The following is a 21298-nucleotide window of genomic DNA, read 5'->3' as shown; positions in this document are numbered from 1 at the left end:
TCTCCCAGAGAGAGCAGAAAAGAATGGCAGGCTTGTGGTGGTGATGCTGGGCTGACCTGGGGCTCGGTTGCTGATTCTGCCGGGAGCTGCTGGGGAAACACTGGGCAAAAGAAAAGAACCATGTCTCCATGTTCCTACTCCTAACCAATTCCCCTCCCCCTTTATTTTTTTTTCCAAGATATGGAAGAAGGAAAAGTGCATTCTTGGTCCAAATACTTGTTTACGGCAGTCTCTGGAGAAGAGGGTGTGTTGCTAATGTCTGGCACAAAAGGTTACGGTCACCATCAACCAAATAACAGGAGACCCCCCTTGGTCTCATTGTTCAGGGGCCAGTGTCAGAGGGAAAAGAAAAATCCCGGCAATCCCTGGTGGGCTGGGCATGAGGTGCCCTTGTGTCTTGCCTTGGGAAGCACTTTGTGTCTTCAAATTGGCACTTGGACTTCAGACTTGTTCTCCTTTGCCGTTTGTGATGTGCACCTCCAGGATGTTGTGGGCTTTGCCCTTATTTAAAACGTAGCTGCTATTTCTGGCAAGCATGTATACGCGTGTCCGTCTATTGGAGTTGTGGGGAAAAACCCTGATAAGGCACACAATTGTACCGCGGCCGATATGGTGGAGGGGTTTTGTTTGCTGCTGGCTAGACAGCGAGGCTGGTTCCAGCAGCGTTTGTGTTGGGACCTTCTTGCTTTTCTTTGTGTTGGAGGAGGAAGCTGGCAAAGGGCTTGCATTGTTCAGAGCTGGAGAACAACAACTCCTGGCTTGGGTGGGACCTGGCTGGGACTTTTGACTTGCTCCATCATGACGGACTGATAGGAATAGAAGATGATGAGAGACCAGAAAACCTCTCCTTTCCTGACACAGGCTGTTTGAGCTATGGGTTAGGCATCTCTGCATCGGATAAGCATCTCCTATCTCTTACCTGGCTGAGAGCACCTGCCCACTCCCTGCAGAAGTGCCACAATCACAGCATCTTATGAAGTGATAATGCCAAAACTTTTTGCATATTACGAGCCATTTTGCATGCCATTAACAGCTTTCTCACTGCCCATTAATGGCTGATCTATTCACAGATTGTCATTAGGATCAATGTGGGTATGCTGCTTGGAAAGCTAAAAAGCTGTACCTGGCATTATTTTCTCCTTCCCTGACAGCATTTCCTGAGGGGGCTTATGTTGCTTCAGGATATGAATAATATGGGTCAGCCCGCCCCAAAATCAGTCCGAATTCCTTCTAGTAACTGTCACGTCTACAGCTGCCACGTTGTGCCTGACTGCTGAAATGACAGAGAAGAGATATCTGTGATTCATGGAAGGGAATAAGAAAAGCAATTAAAGTTAAGAGCTTGGACTCAGCATAGAGATACCACAGAAATGCCCAGGAATGACTAAATATAGTTTTGACTGTGAAATGAGAGTAATCTGCATGGAAAGACCTTGCCATACAGAGCAGCTTGGGTTCAGAACGGAGCCTGGAGACAGATGAGGTGCCCAGTCGCTGCAGATCTTTAGTGGTCCTGTTTCCACTGCACAGCAATGACTGTCCAATGTCCATCCATCACTGCTTGTGAAGAGTGGTCTGGGATGAGCCCAGGAGTGTTGTCCACCTGGCTGGGGTAAATCTGGGGGAATATGTGCCAGTGACTGATTCTCAGCCATTTGGAAAGCTGTGCCTCACTGCTATCTCACTCTTTGCTTTTATTTGTGTGTGGGTTTGGGGTTTTTGTTTTCTTCTAAGTATGTGTATTCCTCTTATCTCTCCCAATCTTGTTGTTACCTCCTGGTTCTCATCTGCAGCTGCCTATGAACCTCCCCACCAGCCTTTATGGGTTCCCTAAGGGTTTGTTAGGATGAAGGTACAGTATGCAGTGCTCTGCTGTAACCTTGCCTCTGAAAGCTCTGCGGAGCAGGGTCACGTGAAGCTGGGAAGCTATGGGTGGGCTTGGGCAACACCAGCTCCCTGCAAAGGAGAGGTATGACTTCTGCTGTGTGTAAAAACTTCATGGTGCTCTGTGCAGGCAGAATTGCCTTACCGCTGATGGGCATCCGCCCCTACAGGGAAGACAGCAGCTACTTTACCAAGCAAACTCATTAGGGTATAAAAGCATACTATGACCAAAAGCTTTGTTTCTACTGAACTGTGTCTGGGTATTTTCTGTACCTTGATGCTGAAGTCTGGCTAGGCTAGCAGCTTCCACTCATATACGTGACCCATAGTGCTTTCGGTAACATCAGTGCAGTCGGGATGTGTTTTTAGGGTTATGCATCCATGAGCACTGGGCTGCCCTGGCTGATGGAGAGTGAGCAATGCTGTCTGCCCTGTGCCTGGAGTGGGTTCGTAAAGCACTTCAATCTGTTAAGAAAGTGCTTTTGGCCATTTAGTATTTTTTCCTTTAGAAAGGCACAGTTCTTACCTTGTGAAAACATAGATATTTCTCCATAAAGACAGAATTTCCCTAGTTAAACATCCTGGCTCATCTGCTCCAAGAAACATCCTCACTTTGTTATTTGGGTTTATTTGCCAGGATTTTATAATTATTAAATAGAACATGAAACAGTCAAACCAGCACTTTATGAAGTTGGTTTGACTTGTTTGTGAAGATCTTAATTCTGTGAAAGCACCCTTCTGACTTGCCATCCTCTGTCAGGAGTTGCATAGCAACTACCTGCCCTCTTAGTCCTGTCTTGAACTGCGTATTTTTTGTAGAGAAGATGAACTTGACTTAAAAATAGATATTTTGCCCCTATTGAATAATTTTTCACTGGAAAAATATGTAGTTAGGGTGTGACTAAACTTTTCACAAATCTGATCTGACAGCGGATGTTTCTTGACACTTCTAAAATGGTTTGAGACAGCTGGACTAAAACTGGGGGCTGGACTGAGCGATGTTCCCCTCGCCCGCAGGTCCGAGGACTTGTCCACGGCACAGAGGACAGCGTGTTTTTGTGGTTTACTCTTTAGCCCAGAGGGTGTTCCCTTGCCCCCCACAGTAAAAGCTGCTTGGACAGGGATCCTGTGAAGGGTTCCACCTGCTGTGAAACACGTGTTTGTATGGGACCATCTCGCAGGTGAGCTCTTTAACCACCGTGTTGGGAGATACATCAGGAACTCATCTGGCCGCTGCTCCGGAGGGGTCTGATCCTTTGGAGGCTGATGGCTTGTTTTGCAAAGTTCCCTGAGTGTTTTGCTCAGGGACAAACAAAACATTGTGTCAGTGCCATATTAACAAACAGTTCACATTTTTCAGTCCAGCGAGGAGGAGAAAATGAAATGAATGGGTCACACTGAAACTCAGCTGCTTAAAAATTGGTTCTCTGCCTGGCCCCGGTGTCAGGAGCCAGAGCTAAGCGCTGCTGATTTGCACAGCCCTGTTTCAAAACACATGGACAGGGAAGGGAAGGCTGAGGGAAAAGTGGCCTCGTAGTCTTTGAGTGCCTTGTAACTGAGGATACTTTGCAGCCCTTTGGAGAGTCATATCTGGGAGCGTACATCTCCCTTTGGAGGGTCCCTGTTTTCCCATTTGGAGAGGTGGGGGTGGAGGCTGCCTTCTGAGTACGGAGGGACACAAGCGGAGGGAGGCAGCAGGGATGGAAGGCTTGAGGAGGCTGCTGAGAATCATTTGGCTAAATGACAGCTGATGTGGGGGAGAGGAAAACTTCTCACAGATGCTCATGGCAAAGGCTAGCACCTGATGTGAGTTATACCAGAGCAGTTTTTCTCAACTTTTTAAAAAAGTTTGGCTCTTCTGCCTTTGTATGACCTCCTGAGTTAGCACCTCGGGTCCTCCGTGGTGAGAAAGTGATAGCTGCAGTGATGGGCTGTGGGTGTAAATACTCGGTCCCCTGCTCTGAAGGAGCTGGAGTTGTGGCTGACAGCAAAGGCAGTTTGTACATCCCTAATTAGTGTGACCACTTGTAACTTTCTAGCACAGCTGCTTCTCATCCCAAACCCACAGGAGCTGGTGCTACCAGCAGCATGGTCCTATATTGCTCCCCTGCCTGGAGGTGTGTGATACCTCTGTGCTTCCATCCTGGCTCTTCTGGACCCGTACCCATACCGAGGACGATAGAATGGGTGTTGAGAACTGCAGCAGGGTAAAATGGGATGAGCTTTTCTTGCCGCGGGAGATCTAAAGCGCTTGAGCTAAGGAAGGTGTTGGGTGTCCCTATGCTGTCCGTGCTTGTGGTGAGACCAGGCAAAGTCCTTAGAGAACAGCCCACTGGTTATGGAGAAGACATTCCTGTCTCTGAGCTGTGCGAGCGGTGGTAGGGAGGGATATTGTCCCTGTCTCAAGTGCTGCATTGCTTCACTCAACCATTGCTGCTTCTCGCAAAACATGATGGGGGCATTTGCTGGGGCTGTGCGAGACCCAGAGGGTTGTTCATCCCACCGTGCCTCCTCCGTGCCCACTGCAGGTAAAGCAGCGGGGTGAAGCCTCTGCCCGAGTTCCTCTCAGGATGGTGTGGTTTGTAGTTTTTACTCTCTCAAGACAGCTCAGCCATGGCTCTTGTTTTTGCCCCTAAGCCCCTCTCCATCTCACTTTCTGCAAACTGTATAATTATTCGTTCATAACAGGACCTTCACATTTTGTGCAAATACGTTTATATGTAGTTATATATGTTTTCTCTTGTGGGTTTTTCTCTGTGAATCCATTTGGTAAATGAGCCTTTCATCCCCTAAGGCCCTGCAAATTTCTTGTGCAAGCTCTGTGTTCTGCGTTATGCCTTTTTTTTGTTGTTTTGTTTTAGCTAAACAGATAACCTTAAGACCCAGTGAGATTTTCTTTCTCTGTTAGTCCTTTTACAAGATCACGGGACTCTGTGAAATATGTATTCTTCGGTGGTTATGAAGAAAAATAAAAATTCCAAGTATCCCTGAGGAGGGGAAATAAAGGCAGCAGCAGGGATTTGTTAACATTTAGGCAGAATCAGCCAAGAGACTGACACTGTCCAGATGGAAAGACCCGCTTCCTGGCTGTAAAGATAACTCACTAAAGGAAACATTAGCTATGGCTGCACTGGCGATGAGAAACACAACCACTGCCAAGAATTCACCCCCAGCCCAGTGGGAGCTGCCTCTTTTTCTTTCCCTTGTGCTAAGGGTTGGAGCTTACTCTGTTGGGAAATATGCCTAGCATTTCCTGGAGAGAAATGGTGGCCCGCGAGGTAAAGCACTCGTGTGGACTCCAAAGAGCTGGGCTAGCTGCTCCCTGTGAAAGAGGCTGGGGATGACCACGGGGAAGTGGTGTAGGTCTAGGTTTGCTGAGGTGTAGGTGCCTGGCTCCCTGCTGGAATTGCTGGTACTGGTCCACGAAGTCCTGTATCACTCCCTGGGTGGGAGCTGCTGGTGGTGCCCAGGGTATTGGAGACAAGAAGAGCGTGTTGTGGAAACCCCTGTGCCAGACATCTACACGGGGTGCTGGGGCTCATCTTCAGCAGCTTTTTGGTATCTCGGCTCCGTGATGCCCAAAAGCACAGTAACGCAGGTGCCAGATTTTATAATCGTGTCTTTCTGCAGCAGGTATTCCAGAACTTCCCTCGGGAGGATGCTGTTTCGTAAAAGGGTGAGGTAGATGTGAACAAAGAGCGAAGGATTTTAGGTTTGGTTGGAGGGGGTTAGATACAACAGCGTGTTTGCTTGGTTAACCCACTCTGAGCTTACCTTCACAGTGGGGATAGCTGGATGGGCTGCGCTAATGCTTCAGTAGCAGCCAGTGGGCAGAGGATCTGATGAGATCGTATTTGTCTGTGTAGTTTTCTTTCTCTGAGGTATTCAGTAGCCTTTTAAGCTACAAAATTAACCGAGCGAATTGAATACAAGACCATAGATCAAGAATTATTGGCTTCTAATTTAGTGTGGAGGTGAACACAAGACTTATTGCAGTGTGTATTTAACTCTCCAAATTTAGACCACCTCGCTATGACATCCACAGCACATTAATTCGCTTACTCAAAATGACTGAATTCATCACAGCCCTGATGCTTGGTTCCAGCTAGTGGGTGTGCCTCAGACTGTAGGTGTTTCACAGCTTTTTCTTTGTTGCCATGGCACAGATAAATACTTTAATGCACTTGGTTTTGGGGGTTTGAGATTTTCCTGGATGTCAAATTGAACCTAATGTGTAGGACAAATTTAACGTAATGTGTAGGATAAATTTAACCTAATGTGTAGGATAAATTTAAGACCTGTTCTTTCCTTTTTCCTTTTTTTTTTTTTTTTTTTTTTTTTTTTTGTGAAGTTGGGTGCTTTGTTCCACCTGAGAACTGGGCATGACAGTTTTCTCTGACTGAGTACTAGAAGTTAAATCTTGAAAATATCCTCTGTGTGGGATTTATTTTGGTTTGGATTTTTATAGCAGTTCATTAATTATTATTTTTTTCTTTCCTCTAACAGATCTGAATCCAAATACTTTTTGACCACCCTAGCTTTACAGGCAAAGTGATGTAAACAGTGGCACTAAGCATGCAGCTTCTCTGGGAGGGCTAAGAGCCTGTGTGCTTGCAGGGGAATGAGAATGGGTATGTTCTTTTCTTTAGGATGAGGGGTTTGGAGTAGTTTGCCTGTTTCTGAAGTTACAAAAGCAATGCAAAGAAACAACCTTCTGATGCCACCTCCTATCTGAAATGGGATTCCCAACCACCCTTCCCACTGAAGTGGTGACTGCTCACCACAGAGCACTTTAGGCACATGCTCTGTACAAGCTTTGGCTTTTCCAGCCTTGGCTGAGGCTGGAGCTGTATCAGAAGACCAGGACCATCTTCTTCTATCAAGTCCTTTTAAATCTTCTCCTTGATCCAGACTTCCTCTCTTTTTTTGGGTCAGGTCACTCAGAATTTTCTGTCGCTTTCTCACAAATTGAAAGCAGTCTGGCAATTCTGCTTTTCTATTTATGAATTTTTCTATTGTAATGTCAAAGCTGCTTAGGATCTGGCATGTCACAAGTTTACTATTGTCTTCTGGCCCCCTTGTTAAGGGCATAATTTGTCATGTTGAGATCTGGAATGGGTCCATATTGCACTTGCTGGTGCTTGGTCACCCTCTGTAGCACACAGGGCAGAGCCAGTACAGTCCTGCAATGGGAACAGTGGTTTTACTGTGAGCTGGGGATTTTTTTTTTTTGCTACTTAAATATTAGATTTTCTCTCTTTGTTTTTTTCCCATTTGACAGACCAGAGAGGTTGTGCAAGTACCTCATAAAGTTGATATTGCCCAGGAAGAACCTGGGCTCCCATCAATTTTGAGATTGCAGGGGAAAATGGCACTAGTATTTGTTTCTTGAAAAAGATGCTTCTGTCTGACAGAAATAACTGTGCAACGTGGGTCAGTGTGACATGACTGGCAGTCCTCCTGGGAAGGAATAAAATGCAAAATGTTACAAGTCAACACTGAGGTGTTTTGTCCAAGTGCCAGGAAAAAGGAACAGGGGAAAAACAATGGCAGAGGATACTGCAGATGAGAACTGAGAGAGAGATGAGAGCCGCTACAGAGACGTGGGTGCGAGGATGGATAGCTGATATTTCATGTTGGAGGGAACCTAGCGGGGAGATGGAGGGGAGTGACTGGTCAAAAAAGGCTGAGGACAACACTGCAATGGTGTTGTGGTTGCACATGAATGGGGCTTGTTTGCCCAGAGTGGGAAGGGGAAGGCTGTGGGCTTGGACTGCTACCTGAGTGCCAGCACCACTCCGCTGGGCTTTATGGGAGAGATGGAGACATATGTGACTGATTTACAATGCAAAGCTGTATAAACTCGAGTGGCATGTAAAACTGGGGCTACTCTGGGAGGAGCAAATGTCAAACTTGCTAACAGGCCAGTCTGAGAGGGTTTTGCAGAGCCTTTGTGGGGAGTCCACAGGGCAGTCGGGTGCTAGAACAGGCTGATGGAGCTGCTGATGTTTAGTGCTGATCGTGGGAGTTGGGAAGGATGCTTGTTAGTAAAAAGCAGGGCTGTGTCTATTAGAGGGGGCTTTGCTGACAGCAGCAAAACATTAAAGTCTCTTCAGCCACTTTAATTTGCACTGTTACATAGCTGACCTTCCACAATCAATCCATAGGCATCAAGCAACTTACAAAGAGCATGTATATGCCTTCAGGGGAGTTCATGCTTGGCTGCAGCCACAAGAAAGCCTTGTGCTCTAGTTTGTTTATTGCTAGATTCCCAGTGGTGCTAGTCCTGGGATTTCAGCATCAGGCTGGGATGCAAAGGTCCTAGTGGTACCACCTCTGAGATGCTACGGTTACGGGGGATATCTGGGAATCGTCTCTGAGGCTGTGGAGGATTGCACAGGGGCACGCGCATCTGTGTGTCAGTGCCTCAGAGCTGTAACTCAGGTCTGCCCATGAAATGTTTGTTTGCAATGGGTTTCTTGCAGTTGTGCTGGGTTTCATATCAGCTGGAGAGGAAAGGAGAGAGGTAGGAGCTGGTCTCTGTGGGACTGCTCTGTGCCAGATGGTCCATGTATTTTGCTGTGTCTGGTGGTGTGTGTGAGGGCTGTGAGAGTGCTTGGATATACACTGCAAGAGGAAGGGCAGCAGGCTGAAAAGAGGGAGAAAATTGGAGGCTGGGGTGGAGGCGAGAACAGAGGAAGCTGAGGAGGGAGTTCTAGAAGGCTGTGGTCCAGAGCCAGGGCTGACTACAGCCTGGCTGGCAAACTCGTGCTCTGGGCAGGCTCACGGCAATATCTGTGGGCAGATCAATCTGCTGTCATGACACTTGTCCCTTGTCCTTAGCTGCTTCAAACTTTGCCTGCTTTCCCCTCCACCACACACAGTCCATGCCATGTGTCCTCATCTCCCCTTCAGACCGCTGAAGGCATGACACTGGGACTATCTGGTAGGAAGGTAGGATTTGTGAGAGCTTCTTGTGTGTGTGCCCCTATGGCATTAAGATGAGCTTCCATGAGACAACCTGAAGAGGACTCCTGGCACTTCACGCTTGCTTTCAAACATCTGCTCAACAAAGGACAGGAGGTGAAACGACAGTGTTTGCTGGAACGTTTTTGCTGAGCAACCTTTGCTGGGGCTTGGAGTGGAGCATGTGGACAGCCCCACTGGCTCCCTGGTGCAGCAGATCCCTTTTCCAAAAGTATCCAGCTCCAGCCAAGGGAGTTCCCCCAACCACCTGGTCTTTGCTGACAGAGCTGCACTTGTGGCTTTTGGGGTTGGGTCTCAGCTTGTGCCAGCTGGCACTTTTCAGCTCCAAACTGTTATGATTTGCTCCAGATGGTGTGTGAGCTGCCATGTCCCAAGTTAGCCGGTTGCTCAGCTCAAGATCTTGCTCCTGGCGTTTCATATGCAATCATTCATAAAGCCGCCTATGGAGTATGAGAGATGTTGGGATTTTGTGTACTCCAAAAAATCTGTGTTCTGGCCCACTTTAGATTTTAATCACTTCCCAAAGAATGCGCCAAGGGCAGAATAAAAAAGAGGTTGTTGCCCCAAAGAGTTTGCAGCTGAAATGGAAGCACTGAGCTGAAAGGGTGGAGGCTGGAAAGACTAATGGCAAAATGTCAGTGATCTCAAGTTCAGATTGCAGTGCCCTGTTTTCTGTTTAGACTTGGTTTCTCTGCTCTCCCTCTTGTGTTTTCCTAATGCCTTCTGAAGGGGAAAAGGATGTTTGTGAGGAATATTTGGAAGAAAGAGCTGGGAGAAGTCAGAGGAGCAACATGCAACAGTAGGGAAGGGATTGAGAACCCTGGCCTGGGATGCAAGGAGCTGGTGGGTGAGACCAGGGAAAGAAGTAGAAAGGGGAGAAACACTTTAAGGAAGGAGATTTTCTGCCTCTGGTGACTCCCTGTCTTGATTCTGCTTCTGCAGTATCCAGCCTTTATGTGCTCTCTGTAAACTCTTCTGTGCATCTGCCACCTCTGCTTCACCATCACTCTTGGGAAACCGCCACATCCCTCTCAACATGAAGCTCCTCTTGGGAACACTTAATAATCTGTTAAGGTTAGAAGCTCTCATTGCAGCAGAGGAATAGTTCATTGATAAATGCTTGGCTTGCAGTGAACTGTGGGATCCCACTAGCTCAACTGGGCGTGAGAAGATGACATGGGAGATGGGTGAAATGCCACGTACCATGTATACAGAAAATTAGGAAGAGCTGACAGCAGGGAGAAAGGCATGGCTAATTATTTGTTACTCAAGGAGTCAAAAATAGCCTTGCTTGCATGCCTGGATCAGAGGATAGCAAGTGCCTCTAGAAACAGAGCATGTGCACGAGTGGCCTTGGATATTTAGGCTCTCCAGGCTTCCCATGTTGACAAGGAAAATGGATGCATCAAGTACATAAAACTTCTCAAGAAGTAACGTTAGCCCTTTGGGTCTTACCAGCACTGTCCTTTGCAAAGCTGATCACATACTAGGGGACGTATTAGTGCTTTTGCTGGACTTGGGGGGGTCAGCCCTTCCTCGCTGGGTCCCACAGCCAGTGGCTTGCACGGCTGGTGCTGTGCCTCCCTCTGCGGGGGCAGCTGGGTGGTCCGGGCTTCACGCGGACCCGTGCGTGTCCTACAGAAGAGCTCCTCTGGGGCGTGGGTGACGTGTTGCGCTTTCTCTCATTTTGTTTGTGTGCTGGTAGTTCAGTGTAAGCAGCGGATGAAGACGCACAATCTATTTCTGGTTTCAGCTGAGATCTTCCCATGCCTGAAAGGCAATCTGCCTGACTTAGCATTCCCAAGATGCTGCCAAGCACAGCAAAGCACAGAGGAAGTGCCTCCTGCCTGTATAAACAGAAGGCCGGCAGAAAAGAAAGCCAGGCTAATGCTTTACGAGGCATTTCAGTGCTGAGGCTCTAGTTGTGTTTGGCCTAGAAGCAATGCTACAGTCCCATAAATCAGTTGTTTTCCTCTAGTGAATGCAAGAGTTGGGATTGAGCCCTGCAGCGTGCTGCGTGCTTCATGTTGAAGGTGACTGGGGAAGAAGCAGAGGCGCTGACTCTCGTGCCCTTCTTTGCAGCGTATAAAGGAAGCCTGAAAACGTGTGTGCTTTTTACAGCTTTTCTTCCCACTTTGCTTTTCCTGAGTAGGAAGGACAAACTGGTATGGTTGTACTCCCGATCCTCTGTACTCTGACAAGGAGAATGTTAGAAGCAAACCAGAATATTTTCATTGGAAAGGGCAAAGAAGAAGATTGAATATGAAATGTTTTTAGCCCTATCTGCCTTGAAATTAAACAAGTGAGGAAAGCATCCCCTGCTCTCTTCCATCTTACCTCTGTGTGTGTGTGTAAGGGTACTTTCTCCTCCTCATTGTTGAGTCTCCTGTTGATCATCTCATCCCCATCTCTCTGGACATCCAAGAAATTTTCTGGCACACCGAGGAGATGAGACAGGACAGCCGAAGGGAAGATCCTCGACCTCTTCCTTGTGCTGATATGCTATACAGGTAGCATGGCCAGGCCTGCGATGTGTCTCCCCTTTGCAGCTTGTGTTTCAATGATGTGAACTCACAGTCTCACAGAAGACTTGCAGACAGACAAGTCTCTAAGGGGAGAACAGAGTGGGTGGATTTTTGAAAAGGGCTAGGATTAATCCAACAACCTCTGCAGCTATAGATAGGGAGATGCCTGATAAAGCTGCTCGTTGTGGGGTGTAGGCAGAGAAGAAGGGATTTTCACTTCCAAGTCTAGCATAAAAGATGCAGTAAAGGCTCTCATGTCCTGATGGACTCTCTCCCTTCTGTGAGGAGCATATGTTTATTAGTATGTGTATGTAATTGAGTATGTGCTGGGCTATACAGCCAGAACTGACATGAAGGTGGTTTCTTGCACTCTAGGAAGGGATTTCTTGCTTACCTCTATCTCATCTGTGTTGGAACAGACTGGCTTCTTGGGTCATATTCATGCTTCATCTTATCTGCATTCAAACAGCACATGTACTCCTTCAGCAGTGTGTCTGTTAGCCAGCTGACTTCTTGGTGTCGTCTTCTCCTCCCATCTAATCCCCGAGTCTGTGTTTTTTTTCTCATTTTATCCATCTCTGTCCCCTGTTGTAATTCTCCTTGTTGACACATTGCATCGCAAAGACCAGGTTTTTACATGCAGCCCTTCATTTCTGTAGGTGCAGCCTGTCGAGGATGCGGGTCTTGTGCCCACGAGGTGCACCAACCGTTCAGGCACCCTGAGGGTGCCCATGGTCTGCAGTTCAATTTGAAGGGGACAACAGGATATTTTAAATAGCTTGATCTAAAATTGCAACCAGTCTGTCTCTTTGTGGCAGCAGGCTAAAGTAATAATGTTTCCAGGCAGGTGAGGAAAGCTGCCTGATGTGAAATTTGTGTGATGGTGACTGATGTGGATTTTGGGGCTGCTCCAAGGAGGACACATGTATTAGTAAATCCTCTGGAAGCTCAAGCAGCAGAGTGGCTTACTGCCTGGGTAAAAGATTGCAAGAGGTGAGATCTCAAGAATAATAAAGCACCAGAAAGACTCTGTAGCAAGGAGACGCATCTGTGGAATATGTGTCAGGCTCCAAAAATCAGCCCCCCATGTATAACTGAGCCTAGGGCTGAGAGTGCTCTGAGTATATGGCCCAATAAGTGTAGCACACCCCAAAAAAGCTGTGCAAACCATCCGTGTGGCTTTCTGGTGCTGCCAGTACCCCCCCAAGCAGGTGGGACATCATAGCCATGCAGTATGTTTGGAAGTTGCAGCATCCCTAGGAAAAGGGAGAGGATGCCCAGGAGGCATGACCTGTTTTGCAAGCATGCCACAGAGCATGTGGTCTTCCCTGCTTTTACTCAAAAAATATTCAAAATCTCAGATGGTAAATAGAGAAGCACCTGATTCAATTGGTTGATTGTCTTTTTCTGAACGGTTTTGTTTCCTCGCTGGTAGTTTTACTGTCAGGCAGAGTAAGAATGGAAAGAGGAAATTACTGTCAAACAGACCTTTCTAAATTGCTGTCAGTGAGTGGCAGGAGATGAGCCAAAGAGATCTGTTCTTGTCAGCCTCATTTCGGTAACATGCTGTCCTCATTCAAGGAGAGCCCTTGTCTTTTTTAGCTGTGTGTAGGTTGAACCAAATAGTAAGTCATGTAAATGATTGATTTGCTTTACTGCAAATGATTGAAATGTGGCAAAGTGGCAGGAAAAGTAGAGTGCACTGCTTGAAATGAATGAATAACCACTGGGGAAATAGTTTGCTTGTGAATAGTAGCCCCTGATTTTCAGCTGAAGTTCCAGGTGCCCGTCACACGCTGGCCTGGTTTTGTGACACACAGGGAGAGGAGATGAGCGCATCCACGAAGCCTGCGCACAGGCAGTGTTAGCGATGCCTGTATCGTGCCGGCTGGCTGATCGATCACCTCCCTTCGCTGCACCTTTTGCTCCACGCTTGCACATGCACTGATGCACACACACAGCTGCAGCGGCTATGGATGTGAGAAGCTTTGCAGCAGGGACCACAGCCTGGATTGAGCACCCTGGCAGAAGGTTGTTGGTTAACGAAGTGTGAGTGAATGAGGTTTCAGTCTTCCATCTTCTCTTATACCACGTTTTTGGTGTCATTTTCCCTGGGGCTGATGGGCTCCCTTTCTTTTTTTTCCTCTCCCACAACCATCTCTCCATTTCTTGCTGTCCATCTGGTATTAGAAGCAAACTAATAGCCATCCTGAATCCTCAGGATGGTGAATGGCTGGGCTGCTGGCCTCCCATCCCAGCAGCAGGGATGGGACCACAATGAAGGATGGGATCTCAGGATGAAGAGCACTGGCCCAGATTCAGATGCCCTAATTTCTACCTTTGTCTGATGTTTGCTGTTGGCAGATGCTGCTGAAAGCTGTGGGTCTTCCCACGGACCACACTAGGCTGGGAAATTAGACAGAATTTAGGTCAGCTGAACCTGGGCCAAATTATGTCTAACTACTCATTTGATACAGTTCATCCCTTTGAGGATGCATCTTCCTGCCTGAGAACATGGCATCCGCTTCCTGGTGGGGAGAAGGGAACAGGTGCTTCTTGGTCAGCAGATTTTCTCCAGCTGGATGGAAAAACAGTCTCTGTCCTGGCCTAGGGGACACAAAGGCACAAATTGGGAGCAGCGAGCCAAAAGATGTGTATGGGCACAAAGAACTGGGTGAGATGCTGTATCAGCAACAATCTCTGCTTATTCCCGTGTGACAGTCTTGGAATCTTTTCTGTCCTCAACTTTTTCAGTGGTAATTATACTTTAGAAAAAATAATCCTCGGACAGTTCCTCACAATCTCATTTAGGAGATGCTTTGTGAAGATGGGGATCCTCATCTCCATTCTCAGGTGGCAAAATGGAAGCATTCAACTCTTACAGTTCAATGAGTCAACACTGATGCTGCCACAGATCCCTGCTCCCACAGAGATGGTTCTTGTCCACTTGACCGGATTCATCCACAGCTCACCTTTCTGGGCTGGAAACAGTTAAATTGCAAAGCTTCTGAGGAGAAAAATACATGCCCGAGGTCTGCAAACCTCATTGGAAAAAGTCTGGTTTAATTTTAGCACAGTGTGCTGCAGGCAGGTCCTGAGGTTATGGTCCAGGATTTCCAGGGATTAAGTAAAGTAGGGCACAAATTACCTGGGTCATGGAAGGTCACCTACTGCTATAGACTGGTTTCACAGCTGTCTGTGCTCCGCTCCCCTCGGAGCTGGTGCCCCGAAGCTGTGGGAGCATAGGACACTGTGTCAGCCCACCACCCAGGACAGAAACCCATTCCCCTGAAGGAGCTCGGAAAAGTAAAAAAAAAAAAAAAACCACAACTTTTTTTTTTTTAAATAGAGCTTCATTGAAACAGTGGAGGAAGAGTTTGGGAAGGGCATCTGTTTGGTGCTGGCTCTGGGTTTGAGCTTGCTGTATCCAACCGTGTTTGCTGAGAAGGTCAAACTGTTTCAAGAATCATTGAATCATAGGATAGTTTGGGTTGGAAGAAGCCTTTAAAGGTCATCTAGTCCAACGCCTTACAAAGAGGTGGGGACATTTTCAACTAGATCAGGTTGCTCAGGGCCCCATCCAATCTGACCTTGAATGTTTCCAGGGATGGGGCATCTACCACCTCTCTAGGCAACCTGTTCCAGCGTTTCACCATCCTTACATCTAGTCTGAATCTACCCTCTTTTATTTTAAAACTATTACCCCTTGTCCTATCGCAACAGGCTCTACTGGAAGGTCTGTCCTCACCTTTGTTGTAAGCCCCCTTTAAATATCAAGGGCTGTTTGCTGGCTGGCACAGGAAAATGAGTCCATGTATATTCCTTGGTTGCTGGATGCTTATGTCAACGAAGGGTTCATGAAGCTCTTCTGCTGAGTGCAACTTCTTGCTGCTGCAGTGTTCATTGCCGCTCAGCAAAGAGATGATGACACTCAGCCCTTCTGCTCACATGGAAGTGGCTTTGTGTCCAGCTCAGTTTCTCAGCAATGACCTCCCTAGTCCGGGAGCTCACCCTTCGTGGAGGCTTGTTTTTGCCCTTCCACGCTCACCCAGCCTTCAGCCCCTGTGGGAAGATGCTCTCAAAACACTGTGGCTCATTCGGTTAAATGCATTTTTGTATTCTGCAGACCCTGGATCTGACATGGGGCCAGAGACTCACGTTGTAGGGTCTTGTCCACGTTGCAGGATGTAGCTGTGCTGCTAGCAATATAGCAGCAGCAGCAGGCACCTTGTGGCATGCTGCCTACATGAATATTTATTCAGTTTCTTGCCTAAATTTTGGGCTGAGCTCCAACCTACCACAGCTCCACTCTTCTCAGTACCCTCTCCAGTGCGTATAAAGCTAGCTCAGACATGGCTCCGTGAGCTGCAGTTGTGCTGCTGGTGGACTGCTCTGCAGCCGTCCCTGCAAGTGCGTGGTGTGCTGGCTTGGAAGGAGTTCCCCAAACACTTCAACAAATGGGGACATCATTAGCACAGAGCAGCGCACAAGGAGGGGATGCTAGACAGGCCAGCTGGAGTATGTGAAGGCAAATGAGGTAGATGGGAGGGAAGGGAGGCCTGGGAGGTGGCTGCATTTGTCTAGACAGTGCCTGTGATTTTTTTTTTTTTTCTCCTCCCAAAGCCTAGCCCATATTCGACATTACAAATTGCATTCCCTGGGTTGTCAGTGCAGCCTTGGCTCCCACCCTGATCTCACAGGGCGCTCCTGAGGAGAAAGCCTGTATGTAGGGCAGCACTGGGAGACTTCTCCCTGCTCCCCCTTGCCTTCAGTGAGGCTGAGGAGGAGAGGGTTTGGGCTGAGTCCAGCTTGGAAAGAGACGGAAGAGCTGTCAACCCTAAACCCAAGATACACAGTCGCTTGTAGTTCAGCTGCAGAGAAAAAGTGTTTTCACAACTTTTCTTCCCTTCTCCTTAGTTTCTGTCCTTTGGAGGCTTTCCCTGCCCTTGTGGCTCTGTCCTCTAGGAACATGCCATGTGAACCCAGCCCGTGTCTTCTAGTAGAGGCTCCTACATGCCACCAGGGACCTGGGCGAGCAGCCCCTGCGCTGTGGGGCAGGAGGGCAGGGGGCTCTGGGGCAGCCCCTCCTGGGGCAGGGCTGCAGCCACCGTACCGCTGGTACCTCAGAGGCAGCAGCCCAGCGGGTACAGGGACTAATTGTTTTCAAGACAAAATCAGTTATTCACCTTTCACAGGGTGTGGGATGTTTTTCACTGCAGCTGCCTCGCAAAGCTGGCACTGGGCTGTGTTGTCTTGACAGCTGTCAGTCATAGTGGCTTGATGTGCCAATTAGCAAGTTTCATCAAGGTTTTTGAGATGGGTTGTGAGGACTGTGTTGGCAAAAGCAATCCTGTTGAGTGTTCCAAAACTCAACCTCCTCCTGTCTGTGCCAGGTTGGGAGATACTGGGGCAGCACCTCCACTAACAGCCCCAGCAGCCTGAAATACTTGGGTGTATACTTTTGCATGGCCTCCCTTCTGTAGCTCAAGCAGCCTGTCTGTGTCTCGGTTTTTGTCTGTATCATTTTCTCTTGGTTTTCCACTATCTTTTGCACTTGCAGAGAGCACAATTCAGTGCTTTTCATAAGGGGGAAAAAAAAAATAATCCCATTTCTGAAGATGCAGTGTTTCCTGACCCACCAGTCAGATAAACCTCTCCAGACTTGTCGAAAGCCTTGCTGTACTCTTGTCTGGGATGGATTTTAGCTCAACAAGAGAGCATTCCTCATAATTGAATCACTTTAATGCTTAATTAGAAAAATTCTATGTTTCCTTGGGGAAGAGTGAAATATGCTGTAACTGAGGGCAGGCCAGGCACGACTGTGCTTCATCAGCCCAGCATGGCATCCCCGTGGAGATGCAGCATGGGAGAGCAGAGCTCTCCGGAGATGCAGGCTGTTTTTTGCATTTTTTTTTTTTTTTTCCCCTCTGTTCTCTGATGCAGGACAGAGACTGGGGAGCTTATGCTGAAATTGGGCATCTGTGAGATAGCAGCTGGATTGCAGTCACACGCCTTGCAGCCCATGGGATCTCCTTCCTTGGTTTTCCTGGTTTGAGCAAGAGGTAGATTTTCATTTTAGAGAATAGCTTTTGTTCTGTCAGGCTTATGAGAAAGCTCCTTATGCTAAGCGTGTGTAAAATAATTGAGGACTGACTAAAGAACAATAAAAATTAATTTCCTTGGTAAGGATCCCTAGAGTAAACAAACTAAGTGCTAGTCACTATGGTACTGTCGGGTCTTTCCACAAGTAGCAGCTCGGGCCAACACGTATAGCATCCTTTTTTTTAAAACCCCACACATCTTATAGGAATAAGCATGCTGCAAATTTGCACTGATTCTTTTTCTTTTTCCTGAGTTACCAGCTCTGCTGTAACCTTGCAAGGATAATTCTAAACCCTCCCGAATGATGTCTTTGAAAGTTGGTCTCAAGTGTGTTGCTCCCACCCCCATCAAATATGTTTGGTGCTGCTGTCCTGCAGTCCTCCCTGGACAGCTCTGGCCATGAGAAGTCTGTCTTGCCATTTCTATAGCTCAGAGCCAGCCACATAAATCCAGCACTTGATCTTTGTCCAGAGTCAGCACCGGGGAAATTCGGCCTCTGCAATACTCCAGTAGCAAGAGCTGGATGTGGGGACAGTTACTACAGGACCTGCATGCGCTGGCCGCTAAAACAAGCAATTGCTTTTCATCAGACTGTGGGTAGTGCTTCTAACACCCCTTAGCCAGGGCATTTCTTCTTACGTGGAAATCCCAGGCAGTCAGTGACATACCTCTGTCCCAGCTGCCAGGCTGGAAGTGAGAGCTGTCTTTTTGACTAGAGTCCAGACTAATTCCTATATAAGCACTGGCCACTACAGTATGCTTTAAAGCTTTAATCTTTGTCCAAGCCTGAAAATTAAATACTTTCAAATGGTTTCCACCATTTAAAAAAGTTCTGAGTATTTAAAAAAATTAAAAAAAAACCCCAAGATGATACTAAACACAAGTATAAACCTGCTGCAAGAGCTGCGGGGTGCTGGTGTAACATCACCACAGCCCTGTGCATCTGCAGCCTCCCCCAGAAGCTCCTACCTGTCCTGGTAGGAGAAAATGCACATTTCTTCTTATGCACAGACCTTGCATCCCTTGTGACTTGGGGAAATCAAGGAAAGTCAAAGATAAATACCAGGAGGGCTGGTCTTTCTCCAGTGGTTTTCAACCAGAGAGCTCTCAGTGCCTGCCAAACATGGATGAGGTCTGGTCTGCCACCTGCTACACTGTCACCAGCAGCCAGAGCCACGGTGAGGAGTGACACCAAAGGCAGGGGCTCAAATGTAGCGATTGCTGTTTTCCAGAGCAGGAACATTCTTAAATTCTCTGGGTCCTGCTGAAGTTTTCTTTGTTACAAGGATTTACATAACTCAGTGTCAGGTGAATGTCAAAATACAGTCAGGAAAGCAGATGTTACCATCCCGGTAAGGTGCCTGGGGGAGGGATGCCAAATCCAGAGGTGGCAGGTGCTGGGGATTTCAAACGGTGATGACAGCAGCTCCGCTGGCTACCACTCAGCTGGGGCATTGCAGGTCTTTCTGTTTTTCATTGTCACAGCCTGAAAATAGCTCCTGGATAACATGATCACAACAACAAGTGATGTGCAGGGCGGAGTACCGCAAGCCGGTGTCAAGAGCCATGTGGAAGCCAGTGTAGGAGCAGACCAAACCGCCTATTCTGACTCCATTCCCAGAGTCTAATATTAGCTCACCTGTGGGTACGACAGCCCTCCTGGCAGACAGCCACAAGGCCTTTTTTTTTTTTTTTTTTTTTTGCTTTTTTTTTTTTTTTTTCTCTCTCTCCCGGCTCATACAGTTCCCTTATGGCAGCAACAGCCCAATTATCTGAGCTTTTCCCATCTTCTCTGCTCCTGGTGACTTGGCTTGTGCTGAAGTGTTCTTGAGGAAAGATCAGTGTGTTTTAGCAGATGGACGAAGGCTGAAGAGCAAATTGTTTTAATCAACCTCCCCTTTTTTTGGGGACACCAAGTACTTACTGAAGTGGTAAAACAGCATCCCTAATTTCACAAGGCAGCAGGCTTGTCTCTAAGGAGCTTCTGTGGTTTTTGGATGCCGTGGATATGGGCAATTAACTTGCAACAGAAACTTGGCCTTTTCCCAAGGGCATTTGTACTTGCTGCCTGTTCTAGAACATGCGAGGGATCCACAGATTGCATAAACCAGTGAGCAAAAAAGGACCGATTTCTCCAGTCCTTCTAGGCATTGTGCTCCTCTAGATGAGATGCCAGCGACAACCCGGTTGTTTAGTGGTGTTGGGGACCTTGAGCGGTGGTCCCATCTTGCTAGCTAGCAAGGTGGCCGTTGGTATGTAGTGATGTAGATGGTGTGGCAAACACTATATTCAGCAGGGAAAGTAAAGGTGGAAAACTTGCTTCCTGCCCCAACTGGCTGGTGCGGCCGTTTCCAGGAGCAGTTCCCTGCTCTTCTAAGCAGGGCTCCATGGTGAACCTCACTTGGTACGGGCTCAGGAGCAAGCACAAGCAAGTCTTCTCGAGATGAGAACAGAGGTTGCTTTCCATGGATGTGAGCAGATTCTGGCTCACTTGGTGGGGGTTTAAAACCTGGTTTAGTTTGTGTATTTTTAAATATTGCTAATGGAGATATTTCCTTCAGTAGATCCTGCTAAATATATAAGCTGCTGTATAATAGGTAACTTTTTTCTGTTTTTTACTGTGTGGATAGGTGGGGATCCATGGGCTGTGGAAAAAAAAAAAGCCACTGGTTGGCAGTACAAGGAGGGAGGCAGGCAGGCAGCTAGGAGGATGGGAAGTCCGATGCACCACTGTCTCTTTAGCATCTGTTTCCATAAAGGACGTTATCAGACTGTGAAGGGGCAGCCTGGGAACCATCCTATCTGCTCCCAGACCAAAGGAAAGTCCAGACCTGCCTCCTTTTTGAAGTGACAGTGTAATAAAATACTTATGTGACAAATTAAGGTATGTCACAACCCACAGAGAGGGAAAGATTCTATTCCTTTTTTTTTTTTTTTTGACCTGACTGCAGGGAGATACCCAGCAAACAGCACATCTCCAGGAAGGGCAGTGCTGCAGATGTCAGCCAGTGCCTCGTACCCTCATGTTTTTGGCTGCACAAGGTCCTGCCTGGAGGGTCTGGGACAAGCAGGTGTCTTGAAGTGATTAGGATGTTTCTGGGACATGCACAGACCCTCACTGCTCCTGGTGGTGTTAGCAGAGCCTCAGTAGCATGGTGGGAATTAGCATGCAGGCTAATTCTTGTAGTCCCAAACGGGGATGAAATCATCTTGTCAACCCGCTTGCCTTTTCTCCCATCCCTTCTTATTGCCACCCTGTTTGTGGGAAGATTCCTCAGGTCAGGAAACAAAGGCTTGAAGACTCGTACTGGTCATATTCCAGCAGGACTACTCCTACTCCATTCCCATAACTGGACATGAGCTGTTTGCCTTGGTTCCTGTGGGTATGCCTGTGTGATTAGATGGGGGGGCTAAAACCCATGAAAAGCTGCTTGCAGTTCTGTGACAGTATGAATTGTGAAGCACCAATGACTTTTCTTTGCAGGAAAGAAACAGCATGCAAGGGAAATTGTTAATTATCACTGCACACGTTTTTATTGCTAATGATTTGGGTTGGTCTGAGTGGCAATAGGAACTGTCTGTAGGTGCGTGGGTTGATAACAGATACTTAGGAGATGTTATAATTTGTGTTCCTGCTTTTGCTTGGCCAAGACTGTCATGGATCTGCTCTTTGTCACTGGCTCCTGTAACTGTTCAGCAAGGCTGTCCTTTCTGCTGTCTTGGGTTTTGTAGAGCAAGAAAGACAGTCTCCGCACTTGCCCAAGGAATGGGTCACCTGGTGACAGCCATAGGGATTGGCA

At 47.6% G+C, this 21298-nt stretch overlaps 1 protein-coding gene across 4 annotated transcripts in view; it reads left to right on the top strand.

Moving 5' to 3' along the window:
* NEURL1B (neuralized E3 ubiquitin protein ligase 1B) overlaps positions 1-21298 on the top strand; it is a 130452-nt gene that overhangs the window by 33654 nt on the left and 75500 nt on the right. For 3 of the 4 annotated variants that reach the window (XM_080398206.1, XM_080398205.1, XM_080398208.1), the window contains one exon: positions 1-21298. This exon is cut by the window's left edge; it is cut by the window's right edge and continues 40103 nt beyond it. The exons of the other annotated variant lie outside the window; for it this stretch is intronic. The gene's annotated coding sequence lies outside the window, so the exon portion shown is untranslated. 4 annotated transcript variants of the gene reach the window in all.

Source organism: Falco punctatus, assembly GCF_963210335.1.
Source record: "Falco punctatus genome assembly, chromosome: 8".
Taxonomy (NCBI): Eukaryota; Metazoa; Chordata; class Aves; order Falconiformes; family Falconidae; genus Falco; species Falco punctatus.
This window is presented reverse-complemented; position numbering and strand designations above follow the sequence as displayed.